Source organism: Dromiciops gliroides, chromosome X (assembly GCF_019393635.1).
Source record: "Dromiciops gliroides isolate mDroGli1 chromosome X, mDroGli1.pri, whole genome shotgun sequence".
NCBI lineage: Eukaryota > Metazoa > Chordata > Mammalia > Microbiotheria > Microbiotheriidae > Dromiciops > Dromiciops gliroides.
The window spans coordinates 3,955,991-3,975,275 of NC_057867.1; the positions used below are offsets into that span (position 1 = coordinate 3,955,991).

At 42.0% G+C, this 19,285-nt stretch overlaps 1 protein-coding gene and 1 pseudogene across 1 annotated transcript in view; one reads left to right on the forward strand and one right to left on the reverse strand.

The window, feature by feature from the left end:
• Positions 1 to 19,285, reverse strand: part of CITED1 (Cbp/p300 interacting transactivator with Glu/Asp rich carboxy-terminal domain 1) — a 151,846-nt gene that overhangs the window by 59,660 nt on the left and 72,901 nt on the right. The gene's annotated exons all lie outside the window — the stretch shown is intronic.
• On the forward strand, positions 5,551 to 5,645 carry LOC122734238 (annotated as a pseudogene).

Consider the following 19,285-nt stretch of genomic DNA (forward strand, 5'->3'; position numbering starts at 1 on the left):
CAAAAAAGTGGGGGTGGGGGTAGGGGGAGCTAGCAGTACCAGATCTCAAAGTATATTACAAATATCAAAACACTATGGTAGGGGGCGGCTAGGTGGTGCAGTGGATAAAGTGGATAAAGCACTGGCCCTGGACTCAGGAGTTCCTGAGTTCAAATTCAGCCTCAGACACTTGACGCTTACTGGCTGTGTGACCCTGGGCAAGTCACTTAACCCCCATTGCCCCGCAAAAAAACAAAAACAAAAAAACAAACAAACAAAAAAACCCACTATGGTATTGGATAAGAGATAGAGAGGTTGATCGGCAGAATAGATTTGTTGTTGTTCAGATATTTTTCAGTCATGTTTGATTCTTTGTGGTTCCCATTCGGGGTTTTCTAGGCAAAGATACTGGAATGGCTCTTTTTACAGATGAGGAAACTGAGGCAAACAGGGTTAAGTGTCTTCCCCAGGGTCGCACAGCTAGTAAGTATCTGAGTCTGGATTTGAACTCAGGTCTTCCTGACTCCAAGCCCAGAACTCTAGCCACTGCAGCACCACCGAACTACCTACAAGTTGGTGTTCCTAACTTCAAGGCCAACTCTCTATCCACTATGCCTGGCTGCCTCTCTGACTCGAAGCATTTAAGTCAGTCAGTCAGTCAATAAGCATCTATTACGCACATACTATATGTTAGGAACAAGTGTGGGGGATACAAAGAAAGGCAAAAGCTAGTCTTTGTCCTCATGATCTATTGGGGGGGGGCAACAAGGTGACATGATGAAGAGGAAAAAATAAAGAGAAGGCAAGGTTTCCTTCAGAAGGTAGGATTTGAGGTGAGACTTGTAGGAAGCCAGAGAGGCAGGAGGCAGAGATAGGGAGGGAGAGCACCCCAGGCAGGGGGGAGAGCTGGTGGTTCTTGGTCATAGAACAGCCATTGGATCAAATCGTATATACAGAGGGCTAGGGGACAGGGAGGAGTCTGGCAAGGGAGGAGCGGGGCTAGGTTATGAAGGGTTTTATATTTGATCCTGGAGATGATAGGGAGCCACTGCAGTTAATTGAGTGGGGGGGGGTGAAGAGCTTTAGGAAAATCACTTTGGTGGCTAAATGGGGGATGGAGGATAGACTGGAATGGCAGGCAGCCCCACAATGCACAGGACGAGTTATGAGGATGGGTTATGTTCCACACACCTTCAGTTTGAATATGGCTGAGCTGATGGATCCACTGTGGAGGTTACTAACCATCTCACCCCCCCCCCCCAGCCCAGGAGAGTCTGGCCTAGTGGGGAGTCAGAGGGGAGGCTGACTTGAAATGGTAGCATAGCAGGAAGACATATACCCTAGCTCCTCCACAGAGATCTAGAAAATGGACCCAATTGAGTCCCGATTGAGAAATTCAAGAACAAGTCACAGTGAGTCATTTTATTCTGCCCAGGTTGGAATAGGTAGAAAGACTGAGAGGTTTGTGGAGACTAGGGATAGGGTTGTGTACCAGGGCAAGTTGAGGTCCAAGATCCAGCACAGAAGGGCCTAAACTTGGGCAGAGTGCACGAACAGGTGCAACTGGCAGCTCTGTTGGTCATTCCCCAGTTCTGGGTCACAGATCCAGGGTGGACTGAGGAGGGGACCTGCTCTTAAGGGTGCTATTCCAGGATGAGGAGTGGCTGTGGGCCCTGGGCCGCACACTGAACAAGCAAACAGCAGATCTTTGGCTCTGATCCCAGAAGCAGAGAGGGGTCTCAGCTCCAGCCTCCAGCCCAGTCTAAAGCCTGCAAGAATAAATAGGGAAGGAATCCCAAAGGGGAGACTGTAGTTCTGACCCTCTGAACCTGAAGAGCTTTCCAACTGGCTGATAGTGGCTGAATGGTGGCAGCAAAAGTCTAAAGGAACTTCCAATCAGAGACAAAACAACAGGAATGTTGTATAGACTCAAACCTACATCAGGAACTTGCAGAGATCAGTGATCAGACTTTGTCATGGATTAGACCACACTGAAAGCTTACATGTCCCCAGCCTGACCAGTCCTTGAGATCCTAGAATAACACAATACTCACTTTCACCAAGAAAGCAACAGCATGACCCAAGAGGACAAAAGCTCACCTGAGACATTTCCCTCAGAAGTGCTCTAATGTAAAGTATGAAGCATGAAGACAAGAAGTAGGCTATAAGAATGAGCAAATGAAAAAAAATCCCACCATAAAAAGCTATTGTGATGCCAGAGACATTCAATAATACAAACCCTGCAGAAGAGAATAACTCCTAAATATTTACAAGTAAAATCTCAAAGAGAAACATAACTTGGCCACAAGTACAACCATAATTTCTGGAAAAGATGAAACAAACAAAAAAAATTTAATAGCTAAAAATGATGTAAAAAAAATGACGGGGGCAGCTAGGTGGCGCAGTGGATAAAGCACTGGCTCTGGATTCAGGAGTACCTGAGTTCAAATCCAGCCTGAGACACTTGACAGTTACTAGCTGTGTGACCCTGGGCAAGTCACTTAACCCCCATTGCCCTGCAAAAAAACTAACCCCCCCCCAAAAAAACAAATAAGAACACCAGAGAAAATATAGGAAAAGAAATGATGAAAGCTATGGAAGACAGATTTGGAAAGAGAATTATCAGCTTGAACAAGAGGTACAAAACTTAACCTAAGGAAAAAAAAGAACTCCATGAAAATCAGAATTGATAACATACAAGCTAACAACTCCATGCAATAACAAAAAATATTACAAAAAAGTTTTAAAAAAAACTGAAAAAAAAGCCCAGAAGAAAATGTAAGGTATTCTATAGCAAAAACAACTGATATTAAAAAACAGATCAAGGAGAGCTAATTTAAGAATTGTTGGATTAAAGCTAGTTCCTGATTCGTACAAATAATTAATGCCCTGCAAACTTCATTGTTTCATTGGTCTGGAACCAATTTCTATATTTTACACAGTTATAACTTTGAACAGTGCAAATTCAAATATATGTGACTGTTTTTGAGAATCCATTATTCGCACTAATCAGGATATCCATGTTCCATAAAAGAGCCTAGACATCAAATTTCAAAAAATCATGAAAACTTCTAGGAATGTCCATCAAAATCTAGAGCTTTGAGGTAAAAGAAAAAATACTGCAAGCAGTCAGAAGGAAAGAATTCAAGCACTGAGGAGTCATAGTCAAGATAACACATGATTTAGCAACCACTACTTTAAAAGGGTAGAAATCTTGGAATAAAATATTATAGTAGGCAAAAATATATAGGCTTATAGAAAAAGCAAAATTGATTATAATCCTTCAGGGGGAAAATGGATTCTTAATGAAAGAGAGGACTTTCACGAATTCCTGATGGAAAGACCAGAGCTGGGTAGAAACTTTGAAATTCAAACACAGGAGTTAGGAGAAACATAAAAAAGACAAATAATGGACTAAACAAGGATAAACTGTTGACATTCTAATATAGGGAGATGATCCATAGATCCCCTCAGAATTCTATCATCAGGGTCATTGAGGAAATCTAATTAGAGGACCTGGGGGTGATTCTGTTATAGCTTGATTATTTTAAAAGGATAGAAATGGAGAGGAGAGGAATATATGGGGGGGGGGGAAGGGAGAGGAAGGATGGGGAAAAGTGTTTCACTTCATTGTGGTGTGGAACTAGAAATCTCCACAAACAGGGAGGAAAGAATGGAGGGGGAGTAGGCAACACTTGGCCCTCCTTTTCATCTAAACTGTTCAAAGGAGGGAAGAATATACAGAACTACATTTCACTCAACAGGAAAACAAGGAGGAAAGTGAAGAATATGCAGGGAGGATATATTGTGAGAGGGAGCAGTCTTAAGCCAAAAACCAAACAAACAAACAAACAAAACCACCTCTTTAAAAGGGGGTGGGAAACAAAGTGAAGGAAAAGTTCAAAAAAGAATAGGATGGAGGGGAATAAGCAACAGTCACAACCGGCATTGAGAATGGGATGAACTCACTTATAAAATGGAGAGAATAGTTGAAAGGATTAGAGATGAGAACCAACAATATGTTGTTTACAAGAAACTGACATGAAAGAGGAAGAGGTACAGCAAGTTAAAATAAGGGCTGGAACAAAATCTATTAAATTTCCACTGAAGCAAAAGAGGCAGGGATTGACACCATGACCTCAGACAAAGCAACAACAACAAAAACTCTTGGCTAAAAGAGAAAAATGGGGACACGACATTTTGCTAAAACGTACCATAGACAATGAAGTAATATAAATATTAAACACATCTGCACCAATGGCATTCACATTTTGGAATTAGGGTTTGGCGAAACTGGACCCTGAGCTTGACAGTAACTTCCCCTACCTCTCTTTTCTCCCTCCTGCTCATCAGAGCCTCTCTCCCTAGCCCTCAATCTTGAGTACCCCTCTATCTTTTCCTCTATAGGACCAGTTACCAAATCTAATTGCTTCCTTCTCTGCAGCATTCCGGACATGCACCTACTTCTGGCTTTCTGTCTCCACTGTTTCACTGCTACCTCCTCAGTCTCCTACAACCTCAGGCTACAGTGAGATGCATTTTCTCTGCCTGTCACTTCACTGCTCAATATTTTGCCAACTACAAAACATTATTCATATTTTAATAACAAAGATAATAGCTGACATACAGTGCCTTCAAGCTTGCAAAGCCCTTTCTAAGCATCTCACCTAAGCCTCCAGACCACACAGTACTCTGGGTACTACAGATGTTACTCCCATTTTGTAAACGAGTGAACTGAGGCATAGGAAAGTGAAGTGATTTGTCCATGGTCACAACTACTAATTTTCAGAAGTCGGATCTGAACCCAGGCTTTCCTGTGCCTAGCTACCTCAATGCGGTAGCTTCCATACGTGCCCCTTCCAGTCTTCTCATGGCTTTCCCCCGAGATAAACACAAATGAGCACTCGAATACCAGCTTCCGACCCAGCAACCAGCCACACTCTGCAGTTTTGCTTTTGCCTCTCCTATGACAAGCTCCTTTCTAGGTGTGTTCATTGACCCTGGATCCATCCCTCCCATCTCCATGACCCTAAGACCTGAGTGTCTGATATTGCACAGAACATCCCCTACTTTGCAGCCTTCCCATCTTAAGTTTTTGAAAATATTTATTGATGCCTTTTAGTTTTATAATAATCATTTCTAAATACCCTCCTATACACCACCATAATGAGTCTTACCCCCACAACCAGGGAAAAGAGATCATGTCTGACAGGGTAAACAACACTCCACACCCATAGCCTGCACCTCTCTAATCAAAGCAGGGCACATTTCCCTGTCTCCTTTCAGGGCCCAAATTGCTTATTATTATAACATCCTTCCTAAATGGCAAATCTAGGCCCACTTCCTTCCTGATGAACTGTACCCATGCCCTCTAGTGATCAGTGCCTTCTCCCTAAGATCCGCTCTCATTCCATTGATTCCCATAGGTTCCCAAGTCTTTCCCTCAATTTGTTTCTCCCTCAATGCCAGAGACAGGGTCTGATGTCCAACATCAACCCTTCTCCCCACCCCCACCACCAGTTTCATTATGGTTTACCCCCTGGATTTGCTTTTTATCATATCCCATCTCTTGTGCTCGCTTCGGCAGCACATATACTAAAATTGGAACGATACAAAGAAGATCAGCATATCCCATCTCTTGCTTTCTTGAAGTTGAAAGCACTTTGGATAAGAAGGAAGAGAGAGCAGAAGATGATGAGCTGTGAGATTCACAGGAAGGTGAAAGGAATAATTCCAAAAGGCCCTATTGACAGCTACAGGGTTCTAGTAGGTTAAAAAACAAAAAAACCAAACCCAAACCCACTCGGCTGCCTTGCCAGCCGTCTCGGCCGCCTCTGCTCTTCCAGCTGTCACCCTCAGTCTCCACAAGGTTAAGGGGCATGCTTTGGCATTTGTGAACTGATGTGTTATTTTTCAGAGTGGCCAAAAGATTTTAATCTAAAATTTGGATTCTCTTTGCCTGTCACTTGAAAGGACAAATACAAGTCGTGTTAATGAGTTTGGGTGATTTTTTTTTCATGACACAGCTGCTTTGTCAATAGGAAATGGTGGCAGGGGGAGGAGGAATACTGGAAAATTTCACTTGCTCTTATTAACTTGTAAAGATTTTTATTAAGTTTTTTAAACAAATCACAGCTAGCTGGGAAATTTGACCCTGAAGACCACCAATTGGTGCTTTAGTAGACTACAGAGCATGGGGTTCAACACAAACCATATGCAAATATACTTGAATTCTTCTTAAGTGTTGGGATGTCACCCTTTGGAGGAAAAAAATCTAGGAAAGAACACTAATAATTCCTTATGACCCTGAAACTTGCCTAAATCACAGAGTTCTTTGACAGTTTGAAGCCAGATCATACAAGGATCCATTTCAGGCACCTGATTGGCATACATCTGGTGACGGAGGGAGGACTTTGGCGCAGGGCCAGAGACTGATGCTAACCAAGTTCCCACCACAGAGATTGGCCATTCCGGATGACTTCAGGTTGGTTTCCATTTGGTGGCAGGAGCCTGAATCATTCATCAGGAAGTTGCTTTGGAAGCACGCAGCCGGGAACCATGTTTCTCATGTCCAGACAGTGCTGGATCATCTTGGAAACAGCTTTCCTATCCAGGCCTCCTTTCTGACACTTGTCTTCATGACCCTGCCTGCTTCATGACCTGCCAAGTCCAATGCTCTACCTACTATGCCACCTTGCTAATGATCTCAAAACACCATATTATTATACCTCAGCCCTGAATTGTCACCATAACTTCATGAGGAATAGGAGTGAAAAATATTATCTGTATTTCACATGTGAAGAAAATGAATGAATGCTAAAGAAAAGCAGTCATTTGTTCATAATCGCATCGAAAGGCTCCCCCTCTGATACTGCCTGACCATACATATCCCCTTCCCCTTCCCCTATTCAACAACTTTCAATGGCTCCCTATCACCTCTAAAATCAAATAGAAAATCCTATGTTTAGATTTTAAAGCCCTTCACAATCTTATCCCTTACTACCCTTCCAGTCTTCTCACACTTCTCAGTCCTTTCCTGAGATTGTCTTCAATTTATTCTGTAGGGATCTTAATTGTACCTGGTTGTTTGCCTGTTGTCTCCCCAATTAGACTGTAAGCTCCTTAGCTAGGGACTGGTTTTTTTTGTCTTTCTTTGTATCTCTGTATAGCACCTGGGGGCACAGAGTCAACTTTTCTACTTCTTCAAAAGCAAGAATTCTTAACATTTGTTTCTGTCATGGGCTCCCTAGAAGTCTGGTAAAGCCTCAGTAATCCCACCCCCCCCCCCGCCCTAATTTCTTAACATAAAACAAAATACATAGTATTACAAAGGAAACGAACAATTTTGAAATATAGTTATCAAAAGATTTTTTTGGGGGGTGAGGCAATTGGGGTTAAGTGACTTGCCCAGGGTCACACAGCTAGTAAGTGTCAAGTGTCTGAGGCCGGATTTGAACTCAGGTCCTCCTGAATCCAGGGCCGGTGCTCTATCCACTGCACCACCTAGTTGCCCCAAAAGATTTTTTAAAACAAGTTCACAAATTTTGGGTTAAGCACTCTTACTACAGACCACCTTGGGTAGAACCAGTCAGACACTCGGGAGGGGACTTTGGCTGAAAAACATCAAAATGAGTGTAAAATAAGAGGGGGGAACTAAGCAAATTCTAGGGGATGTCACCTATGCAGATGGCTGGTTTAATAAGCACTTTACCAAATGATCATTTCTAGAGTCATATAGTATTGGAGCTGGAAGGGATAGAGACCATGTAATTCAATCCATTAAACATTGATTAAAAACCTACTATGCACCAGTCACTGTGCTAAGTGCTGGTGATACAATTAATAAAAAGATAGTCACTGCCCTCAAGGAGCTTACAATCTAAAGGAGGAGACAAAACACAAAAAGGAGGCAGGAAAGTTCAGGAGGGGGAATGGGATACCATTTTGCCTTAGGGGGATCTTGTTTCATGGAGCTGAAACCAGGCAGGACAGCAGATGCAGAGTGGAGTGAGCTGAGTCCAGCTTCTGCCTTCTATAAAGGAAGGCATTGGGAGGAGTTTGGTCCTCCTCCCTCAGAAGGGAGAGGAGGCCCAAGGAGATACTGTCATTCAAGGTCTGAGTCAGCAGCAAGGTAGTGAGTTTAGGAGTAATGAGCTTAACCTGGGAGGGGCATCTTATTCCATGGAGCTGAGACCAGGCAGAGCAGCAGATGCAAAGTGGAATGGCACCTGGTAGACTGGTATCTTACAAATGTAGAAAATGAAATTCAGAGCCTGTTTTAGAACCCAGTTTTTGACTCTCTGTTGTTTTGTATTGTTTTAAAATTAAATTTTCTTTTATTTTAAAAGATCTAGCTTCTTTCCCTTCTACCTCCCCCTCTCCACTGAGAAACCAGGAAAAAAAGCTATTACAAACATGTATAGTCAAGCAAAACAATTGCCCACAATGGCCACATCCCCAAATAATCTTACTCTGCTCTCTGAATCCCTCATCTCTCTATTATGAGGTGGGCAACATGTTTTTTCAAGAGTTCTCTGGAATTGTGGCTGGTCATTGCGTTTGCCAAAGTTGTTTGTCTTTACAATGTTGTTGTTATTATATAAATAGTTTTCTTGGTTCCACTCGCTTCCCTCTGAATCAGTTCATAAAAATCTTCTCAAGTTTCTCTGAGATTATCCTCTTTATCAGAGGTGTCAAACTTGCAGCTCTCTGTGGCTGAACCAGATTAAAATGGAATTGGGAAATGCTTTTAAAAAATGAATAAAAATACAATATAACATAAATAATGTTAATTTGTGGTTTTCTAAGTCTATATGCTGGCTTTGGTATCTGTTTCTATTTGAGCTTAACATCACTGTCCTCTTAGCTTAAAGCACAATAATATTTATCACATTAATTTACCACAACTTGTTCAGCTATTCCTACATATGTACCTATACATATATGTGTATATATACACACATATGTGTATATGTGTATATATGTGTATATATGTACCTATACATATATGTGTATATATGTGTATATATACACAAACATAGTGTGTATATACATACATATATGGGTATGTGTATATGTGTGTATATATATATATATATATATGTAAAATCTTCTTAGTTTCAAATTCTTTGCCACCACAAAAAGAACTGATATAAAAATTTTTGTATATACAAGTCCTTTTCCTCTTTCTTTGATCTTTGTTGTATAGAACTAGCAGTGGTATTGCTGGGTCAAAGAGTATGCATAGTTTAACAGCTTTTGGGGAATAGTTCCAAATTGCTTTCTAGAATGCAGCTCCACCAACAGTGCATTTATGCACCTCTTTTCCCATAGACCCTGCAGTATTTATCACTGCTTGGTTAACTTTGCCGACTGATGGTTGTGAGGTGGAACCTCATAATTATTTTAATTTGTACTTCTGGAGCAGCTAGATGGCACAGTGGATAAAGCACCAGCCCTGGATTCAGGAGGACCTGAGTTCAAATCTGAACACGGACACTTGACACTTACTAGCTTTGTGACCCTGGGCAAATCACTTAACCCCCATTGCCCTGCAAAACAAACAAACAAAAAGGACTAACAACAGCAACAATAATTTGTACTGCTTTAATTATTAGTGATCCAAATCTTTTTTTTAATATGGCTATTGATAGCTCTGGTTTATTTCTCTGAAAACTGCCTGTTCATATCTTTGACCATGAATAGTAAAAATAGTAATAGTGGTGGTAGTGGTGGTGGTGGTGGTAGTAGTAGTAGTAGTAGTGGTAGTAGCAGCAGCAGCTAACATTTTATAGAACTTACTATGTTCCAGGCACTGTGCTAAATTCTTCATAATTATTATTTAATTCGATCCTCACAACAACCCTGAGAAGTAGGTGCTATTATTATCCCCATTTTGCAGATAAGGAAATGGAGGCAAATGGAAGTTAAGTAACTTGCTAGTAAGTAGCTGAGGTCACATTGGAACTCAGCACTCTATCCACTGTGATACCTAACTACCCCACCTGGGAGATGGCTCATTCTTACATAGTTAAATCAGATTCCTATATATCTTAGAAACAAGACCTTTATCAGAGATATTTGTTGCAAAGAATTCCCCCCCCACACACACATTTATTTGTTTCTCTTCTAATCTTAGTTGCACTGGTTTTGTTTGTGCAAAAACTTTTAAATTTTTTTGTATTCAAAATTGTCCATCTTACCTCCTGTGATCCTCTCTATCTCGTTTGTTCACATGTATCTTACAGATAATTTCTGTTTATGATGTCACTCTTTATGTCTAAATCATGAACCCATATGGAGGTTATCTTGGTCTACGGTATGAATATATACCTAGATTTTGCCAGACTGCTTTCCAGTTTTCCTAAAAGTTTTTGTTGAAGAGCCAGGATCTTTGGGTTTATAAAATAGTAGGCTACTGTGCTCATTTGTGTCTATATATTGTGTGCCTAATCTATTCCTTGGGCAGTAAGGTGGCACAAAGGATAGAGCTCTAGCTTGGAGTCAGGAAGACCTGAGTTTAATCCAGCTCCAGACATTTACTAGCTATGTGACCTTGGGCAAGTCACCCTGTTTGCTTTAGTTTCTTCATCTGTAAAATGAGTTGGAGAAGGAAATGACAAACCACTCCAGTATCTTTGCCAAGAAAATCCCAAATGGTGTCATGGAGTGCAACAACGGAAAAATAACTGAACAACAAATCTATTCCACTGATCAGCTTCTTTATTTCTTATCCAGTACCAAAGTGTTTTGATAATTACTGCTTTGCAATATACTTTGAGATCTGTTCCCTTCCTCCACTTTCCACTTTTTTTGCATTAATTCCTTTGAGATTCTTAACCTTTTGTTCTTCCAGATTAATTTTGTTATTTTTTCTAGCTCTATGAAGTGATCCTTTGGTGGTTTGAATGGTGTGGTACTAAACAAGTAAATGAATTTAAGCAGTACTGTAATTTTTATTATATTGGTTTAACCCACTCATAAGGAATTAATATTTCTCCAACTATTTAGATGCCTTTATTTATGTAAAAAGTGTTTTGAGACTGTGTTCACATAGTTTCTGTGTGTGTTTTAGAAGATAAATTCCAAGCATTGTTATTTTAAATAGTTCTCTTTGTCTTGCTAGATTTTGGTGGTGATGTACAGAAATGCTTCTGATTTATGTCAGCTTAATTCATATTGTACAACTTTGCTGAAGTTGTTAAGTGTGTTGACTAGTTTTTTAGTTGACTCTCTAGGGTTCTCTAAGTAAACTATAATATCTCCAAAAAGGAATGATTTTGTTTCCTTTTTGCCTATGCTTATTCCTTCATTTTTTTTCTTGTCTTGTTGATATAGCTATCAATTCTAGCACTATGTTGAATAGTAGTCGCGATAATGTATTTCCCTGCTTTAACCCCTGATGTTACTGGAAAGGCCCCTGGGCCCCTAGTTTATCCCTATTATAGATAATGCTGGCTTTTGGCTTTGGAGAGATACTACTTATATTAAGGATTGTTTATTCCTATGTTTTCTTATGTTTTTAACAGGAATGGGTATTGCTATTTGTCAAAAGTTTTTTCATCTACTGACATAACCATATGTTATTATTATTTTTTTTAAGTGAGGCAATTGGGGTTAAGTGACTTGCCCAGGGTCACACAGCTAGTAAGTGTGTGTTAAGTGTCTGAGGCCGGATTTGAACTCAAGTACTCCTGACTCCAGGGCCGGTGCTCTATCCACTGTGCCACCTAACTGCCCCCATATGTTATTATTAATATAGTCACTTATTTTTATAGTTTTTCTAATAATGAATCAGCTCTGCTTTCCTGATATAAATCCAGCCTTGTCAAAGTATATAACCTTTGTAATTTGTTGCTCTAGTCTCCTTGCTACTATTTTATTTAAAATTTTTGAGGGGCAGCTAGCTTTTGTTCTCTTTCTGTGGATTCTGAGCCAGCTCAGTTATGCACTCGAGGGCAAACCCTTACCATGGCCTTTCTATGTATCCCCAGTGCTCAGCATAGTAAGTACTTAATAAATGTTTTGTTTACTTGGCTTCTCTCCCCTTCAGGATGGAAGCTCCCTGAGGATGGGCATTGTCCCATTCTTTGTATCTGTATCCCCACCCCATCCCCGGCCCCAGCACAGTGCCCAGCATAGAGCAGGTGCTTAACTGATGTTCGCTGATTGATATAACTTAATTTTACAGATGAGTAAACTGAAGCTCAGAGAGGTTAAGTCCATGGTCATAAAAGTACTGAGCGTTGCAGGAAGTATTCAAACTGACCTTTCCCCATGACCTACCACAAATGCACAGGTGGGAGAGGGGAGGATAAAACCAATACCAGTGGCAGTCCCCTGAAGATGAAGACAGAGAACAATGGAATAAAGTCATCTCTGCCTAACCTGAAGGGCAGACAGGTGTGAGAGCCCTTCCCCCATTCTCCATCTCGTACAACTTCCTCTTCTGCAAACTAGTTTATGCAACTGGTACCACTTACAGACCTTACTTGTACTATAGAAGAAGTGCCCTGTGCTTGCTCTCAAAGGACTGATGACCCTATCACCTGGGTCTCGGGTTCTTTTTATTGTCACCCTGCCGCACACAAGTTCCTGCCTCTAAACCCCAAACACCCAAAGAAGGCATTGTCCTTGCTGTACCCTTGACCCCCCACTTCTGACTCCCCTGGCAGTGGTAACAACTTGGTAGTTGGGTTTATAAGGATGCCAAATCTCTTCCTCTCACCACCCCTTCTCTTTCCATAGCTATACCTGTGTACCCTGCAATAAATGCCACACTGAATTCCGACTGGGGACTAGAACTGAATGTAGGGCAGGATGAAGGCCACTCAGGACAGTGGACCTCATCTCGGATGGGCTCAGCTCCTTATCATCACATATGCAACTGAGGCCCCCTAGTGATCAAAGCATATCTCTGGCCACTGAAGCTGACCCTACACCTACATCCCAGTGCCCAAAAGAACTCCATCTAAGATTCTAGCAAGTCTTAGAGTTCAGAAAGTGCATTCCCTCCCACTAAGCCCATGGGCAAGGTCACTTGTTAATATCATACCAGTTTTAGGGAAGGCTAGAGTGAAGCTCAGAGAGATTATCTGGCATCACACATTTAAGTGGCAGAGACAGGCGTCAAAATGGGCTCTTCCAGAGCCAGCCGAGTCCAGCCTGTTGGGTACTCCATGAACTTTTCATCTGCCCAACTCTAACGAGCACATCTGAAAGCTCCGTGATCATTTCTCTCCTGTTCATGAAGTCTTCTCACATCTCCCAAGCTAGAAATGACTTCTTCCTCTGTGCTCTTTGGTATTTTGGGGCTATCTCACCTTCCTTATTTGTTTCTAAGCTTCTTGAATCCAGAGGCACACAAAGCATGCCTCACACACATCATCCAATCACTTAGTGTCTTTTAAGGGGAACTGTCTGACCAGATACCCACTTGGCACCTTGAAGGTCAAGGACGAAATCTTAAACAACATTAACTCCCCCAGGATGGTGTAATACCATGCTCAATTCAAAAATTGCTCTGAGGGGCAGCTAGGTGGCGCAGTGGAAAGAGCACCGGCCCTGGAGTCAGGAGGACCTGTGTTCGGGTCTGGCCTCGGACACTTAACACTTACTAGCTGTGTGACCCTGGGCAAGTCATTTAACCCCAACTTCCTCACCAAAAACCCCCCAAAAACCCCAACAAAACAAAACAAAACGAAAATTGCTCTGAGCCAAGTTCTCTATCAATATGAATTCGTTTGATTTCAGAAGGCAAAAAGCATATTTATATCTAACTGCATATTATAATATAAAATCTCTATACATCTACATAGACCATACATAGTTTATTTTGTAGCAGTTTTCATTAATGATAATTAAAAAACCTCACATTGGTTGAGTGTTTTAAAGTTTGCGAACTACAATGAAACATGATCCTATTGTCCCTTGAAGGTGTGAAGTCCAATTTCCTCTAGTCTTCTTCAGGTGACCCAGACAACTTTGACAGAAAGAATTCCAGAAGAGTTTCAACAAGTTGAGGAATAGTAGAAGAAATGACTAGGACAGACCTTAACAGGAACATGCAGAACATTTAAGGAGGAATATAGATAAGCTCTGGACCCTTGTGGCCAAGTCCCCATCCATTCATGGACATGCAAGTTCCAACTGTACCGGAAGCAGTATTCATCTTTATTAATAGCTTGATGAAGTGGTCGATTCAGCAGGAATCTAAGGTTATTTGTTGCTGCTAAGAAGTACCACATGATCATCCAAAGGCTTATAACATGAAAGTAAGTGTTATTTCATCAATTTTTAAAAGTCCAGTGTTTGAAGTAAAACAAGACAACCTGAGATACTTACACGATAGCAATAATTTTGTTTCTAAATAGGACTCATGGCTATATTCACAAAGAGAGCCCTCTTTTCTTTTCCCTTTATGCAATCTTGGTGACCTCGCTCATCAGTTCCCATGGTTTCAATGATCATCTCAATGCAGATGACTCAGATCTACTTGTCCAGCCCTCATCTCTCTGTTGACCTTCAGTCTCGAATCCCCAACTGCCTCTTAGATGTCAAGAACTGAATGTTCCATAGACATCTTTTTTTTTAATTTGTTAATTTTTATTTTTTTTCATTTTTTCCATAGACATCTTAAATTCAACATGTCCAAAACTGAACTCATTATCTTTCCTCCTAAATCCTCCCTCCTTCCTAATTTTCCAATTACTGTTAAGGGTACCCCATCCTCCCAGTCACCCAGGCTCATACCCCACATGTCACCCTTAACTCTTCATTCTCTCTCATCAGCTGTATCCAATCAATGGGCAAATCTGTGGATTTCTCTCCTCTGGTATTGACACCATCCTAGTAGAGGCCTTCATCATCTCATTCCTGGACTATTACAAGAGCCTACTGGGTGGGTGGGTGGGTGGGTGGGTGGCGGCTCTGCCTGCTTCTGGACTCTCCCCACTGCAGTCTGCCACAAGGTGATCTCCCTAAAGTGCAAGTCTGACGATGCCTAATCACTAAACTCCAAGGGATCCCTATCACCTTCAAGATCAAATAGAGAATCATTTAATTGGTTTTCAAAGCCCTTCATCACCCAGTCTCTTTCTGCCTTTCCGATCTTCTTACACATTGTTTGCATGTTGCCTTCTTCATTAGACTGGGAGCTCCCTGAGGGCAGAGACTATTTTTTTGCCTTTCTTTTTATCCCCAACACTTTGCACAATGCCCAGCACATAGTAGGTACTTAATAAATGTTAGTTGACTTACTAACAAATATTGATGTTGGAGTCCAAAACACTCCTCAGGACTTCTTCCTGTCTAATACTTTCTTCCTATGCTTTCCTAGGAACTGTCATCTTCCATTCTTGTACAACTAGGGCTTCCCCTGGCCACCAGCATGGGAAACCCACCGCATTCAGCAGTGAGAACACCCCCCACCCAATAAAGCCCATGACCTTTGGGCTGCTGTTGAGCTGATGAAACCCCAGCTGTCCCACACATTGAGCTGGTGAAATGCTAGCTTGGCCAAGATGAAGGAGCAGAGTTTGATGGCAGTGTCTCTGGGGGGTGATGAGTGATCTCCTAATACCCTTCTTCCTCCTGCCATGTATTCAAGGTTTTGTCTAGTTCCCTAATTAGGGCCATTCAGTTTTGCTTTGGCCCCATGGGAATTTGTTTAAGGCTTTAAGCCATCCGTGGGTAGGTTAGACATGACAAAATGCAAGGTCTGACTATGTTAGTGTGCAGATCTAGAGAAGTGAGTGTCCCACAGTTCTTTGATCTCATGCAATTACATCTGTCATACTGTATTAAGTTCTGGGCACCCTAGATTTGGAAGGCCATTGATATACCGGGGAGTTTCCAAGGGTGGGCAGCCAGGGTGGTGGAGAACCTTGGAGTTAATGCCATAGGAGGATTAGCAGAAGAGACTAGAGAAAAGAAGACTGGGGAGGGAGGGGGACACAAGCACTATCTTCAAATGCAGGAATTATTATTGGATGTACAACATGTCCCCCACCCCCAGCTTTTACCTACAAGAAGCTTGTTCCTACAGAGTAACTCAATCGGCTTTTCTAAAGCCTAATGCCTGGGACTTCGTATACTGCTTTGTGTTTGTGTGATTCTTGCCAGGTGCAAAAGGGAGGGATTTAGACTTGGAATGATATAGTTTCCTTACAGGTCAGTCAGTCTCTCTCAAGGTCTCTCTGAAGAACTTTGGAATCAGTTGTGAGACATGGAAGACACTGGCACAGGACCAGCTAGCATGGGGTGCCTACATCAAAGAAGGCGCTGTGCCATTGCGTTAGCTCAAAAAATTTGTGAGATGAGTAAATTTAGAGCCATCTCCACTCCAAATGTTCATAAGGACTATTTGTTCCCGACCTGTGGTAGAACCTTCTGAGCTCATATTATTCTGATCGGCCATAGTTGAACATATTGTACCTTGACCCCGGTGTCATGATGTTATTTTGGTCCTCTCTGAGAACAAAGCACAACCAACCGTGTACCAGGCACTATGTTGTGTTAAAGATACAAAGAAAGGCAGGAGACAGTCCCTGTCCTCAAGGAGGACATAGCCCAATGGGTAAGACAACAAGCAACCTAAATACAGGATAAATAGGAAATAATCAACAGAAGAAACAACTTGAAGGAAGACAGGGAAGGAAGGAAGCAGAAATGAGGAGGAAAAACATTCCAGGCATGGAGGAAAGTCAGAAAAAATACCGGAAGTAATGAGATGGAGGGTCTTGTTCATAGAATAGTCAGAGAACCAGTGTCTGAATCGAAGAGAATGTGGCAGGGAGCAAGGAGGGAGGTGTAAGAAGACTAAAAAGGGAGGAGGGGGCATTGAATAGCAAACAAAGCATCTGGAGATGATACTGAGCCACTGGAATTGGTTGAGTGTGGCGGGTGGGTGTGGGGAGGGGTGTTGGGGGCGGTGGTGACATGGTTAGACTTTGCCTTAGGTCAAATCACTTTGGTGGCTGATTATAGGCAAACCAGAGTGGAAACTTGACTCTGGAAAACATTACACATGATCTCAGATTCTTAGGCTAAAGGAAGTGATGGAAAAAGCATACTGACTTGACCATTTCCTAACTCAGCTGTTGTTACAGAAAGAGAGAAGAAATCCCAAACAACAAAACAGTGCCTGTACTGCTTAGTCACTTCATAAAGTCTTGCATTAATAAGGGAACACCATGGAAGAATATATACTCAACACTGTTAAGAACCACCCCTCTCTTTTGACGACGAGCCATGACAATATGCACACATTCTAAAGAGTTTGTGTCAACAGGTAACCTCTTTCCACAGTCTCTGTAATGAGCTGCAATTCCTTGTAAAAAGAGGCAGGTCTTAGATTTTCAGAAACAAGTCTACTAAGCTTCTAGGACAGTGTGTTATTATGATTGGTGTGTCTCTCAACAAGATGGTATTGAGTGGCAAGGATGTGATTTTGATTCGGTGGAATGACTCAGCTCTTCCTATCAAAGGAAGGGAGGGTCTATCAGTCCTACCTCAGGATCTGGGATCTCAGAAGAACATGTCCAGTATTGGGCCGTCCAAGCAAGACTGGAGCCTCCTGCCTCCATCGAGAATTGGGAAGTTAAGAGGAAGTAAGAAAACATTAGGAGGAAGAAGAAGATCAGGCTAAGAAAACGTTTTATGGAAAAGAAAACCTTGTGGTCCAATAAGACATTTTGGGGTTTTTGTTTTGTTTTGTTTTGCGGGGCAATGGGGGTTAAGTGACTTGTGCAGGGTCACACAGCTAGTATGTGTCAAGTGTCTGAGGCCGGATTTGAACTCAGGTCCTCCTGACTCCAGGGCCGGTGCTCTATCCACTGCGCCATCTAGATGCCCTGAATAAGACATTTTCAAATCACAAAGTACACAAGTGAGATGATGAAGGCCAAAGTCTACGAAGATCACAAAGGCTGTCATTTTGGAACATACAAGTCTACCTTCATTAGGTCTAGGCAAAGTGACCAGCAAAAAATGAGACTGGATCATTGAGATCTGAGGTAAGCAGCCCAATATGAAGGCTCTCCTGAAATAGGAGCCAGAAGACAGAATGATAGTGTATTCCATGTGCATAGTGCTTGGCAATTTTCAATGTGCCTTTGCTTTCACATATACAGGTGTCCCCAAATTCTTAGTGTGGTATTAAGCTTCAACAGCTTGAAACTTAATTGAGACTTTTGGAACATCTTGTATTATGTGATTTGACCCTTACAACAACTCTTGAAAATAAAAGAAAGAGGGGCAGCTAGGTGGTGCAGTGGATAGAGCACTGGCCCTAGAGTCAGGAGGACCTGAGTTCAAATCCGACCTCAGACACTTGACACTTACTAGCTGTGTGACCCTGGGCAAGTCACTTAACCCTCATTTCCTCACTTTAAAAAAAAAGAAAAGAAAAGAAAGAGACCCTATCATTCTTGTTATTGCCCCTTTCTTACCCCCAACAAAAGAACCTTCCACTGTACTGGGTCTCTTGGTCTCACGCTGAGCATTCTCTAATTTCTCATATAAGTTGTTGGGTGGGGGCTCAGAAACATGTCAATTCTGGTTTTGCTTCTGTGCAGGGTTTAGCATTATCGTAGCCCATGCAAAGCTGAAACTGTTGCTGGGATTGGCTCCAGGATCCAGGCCATTACGCACTATTAACCCATGCACCAGCAGTCTTGACCACAAGGATCCACATTCATTGCCTGCAATTCCTTCTTATTCTGTCTCATTTTTGTATCCTCAGTTGAGAGCCACTCCATCCCCCCATCTTGCTAAACATAATCTCAATAGTTTCCACCCTTGCCTAGGTTTATACATCAGGCTGAGGCTCTTTGGGGCCACCTTCCCCTACTCCTGAACCCACTGTCCACAAATTCACCTACTTTCCCATAATACAGGAATATTACAGGGGATCTTTCAATCTTGTACCCTGAGACCAGGCTATATAGAAGGAATTCCTCAAACAGAAGGAGGTCATGTGTGTACCCTCACCTAGCCCCAGTCAAAACAACAGTGAGAAGGGGCAGCTAGGTGACGCAGTAGAAAGAGCACTGGCCCTGGATTCAGGAGTACCTGAGTTCAAATCCGGCCTTAGACACTTAACACTTACTAGCTGTGTGACCCTGGGCAAGTCACTTAACCCCAATTGCCTCACCAAAAAATAAATAAATAAAGGGAAAAAAAACAACAGTGAGAGCCAGCGCTCACTAGCAGTGTGCTGAGGACCTTTCCACTGATGCTGCCCAATGCATTATAGTGACATGCCCTATACACCCCTAAAGTAGAAGCATGACCAATGGAAAGGATC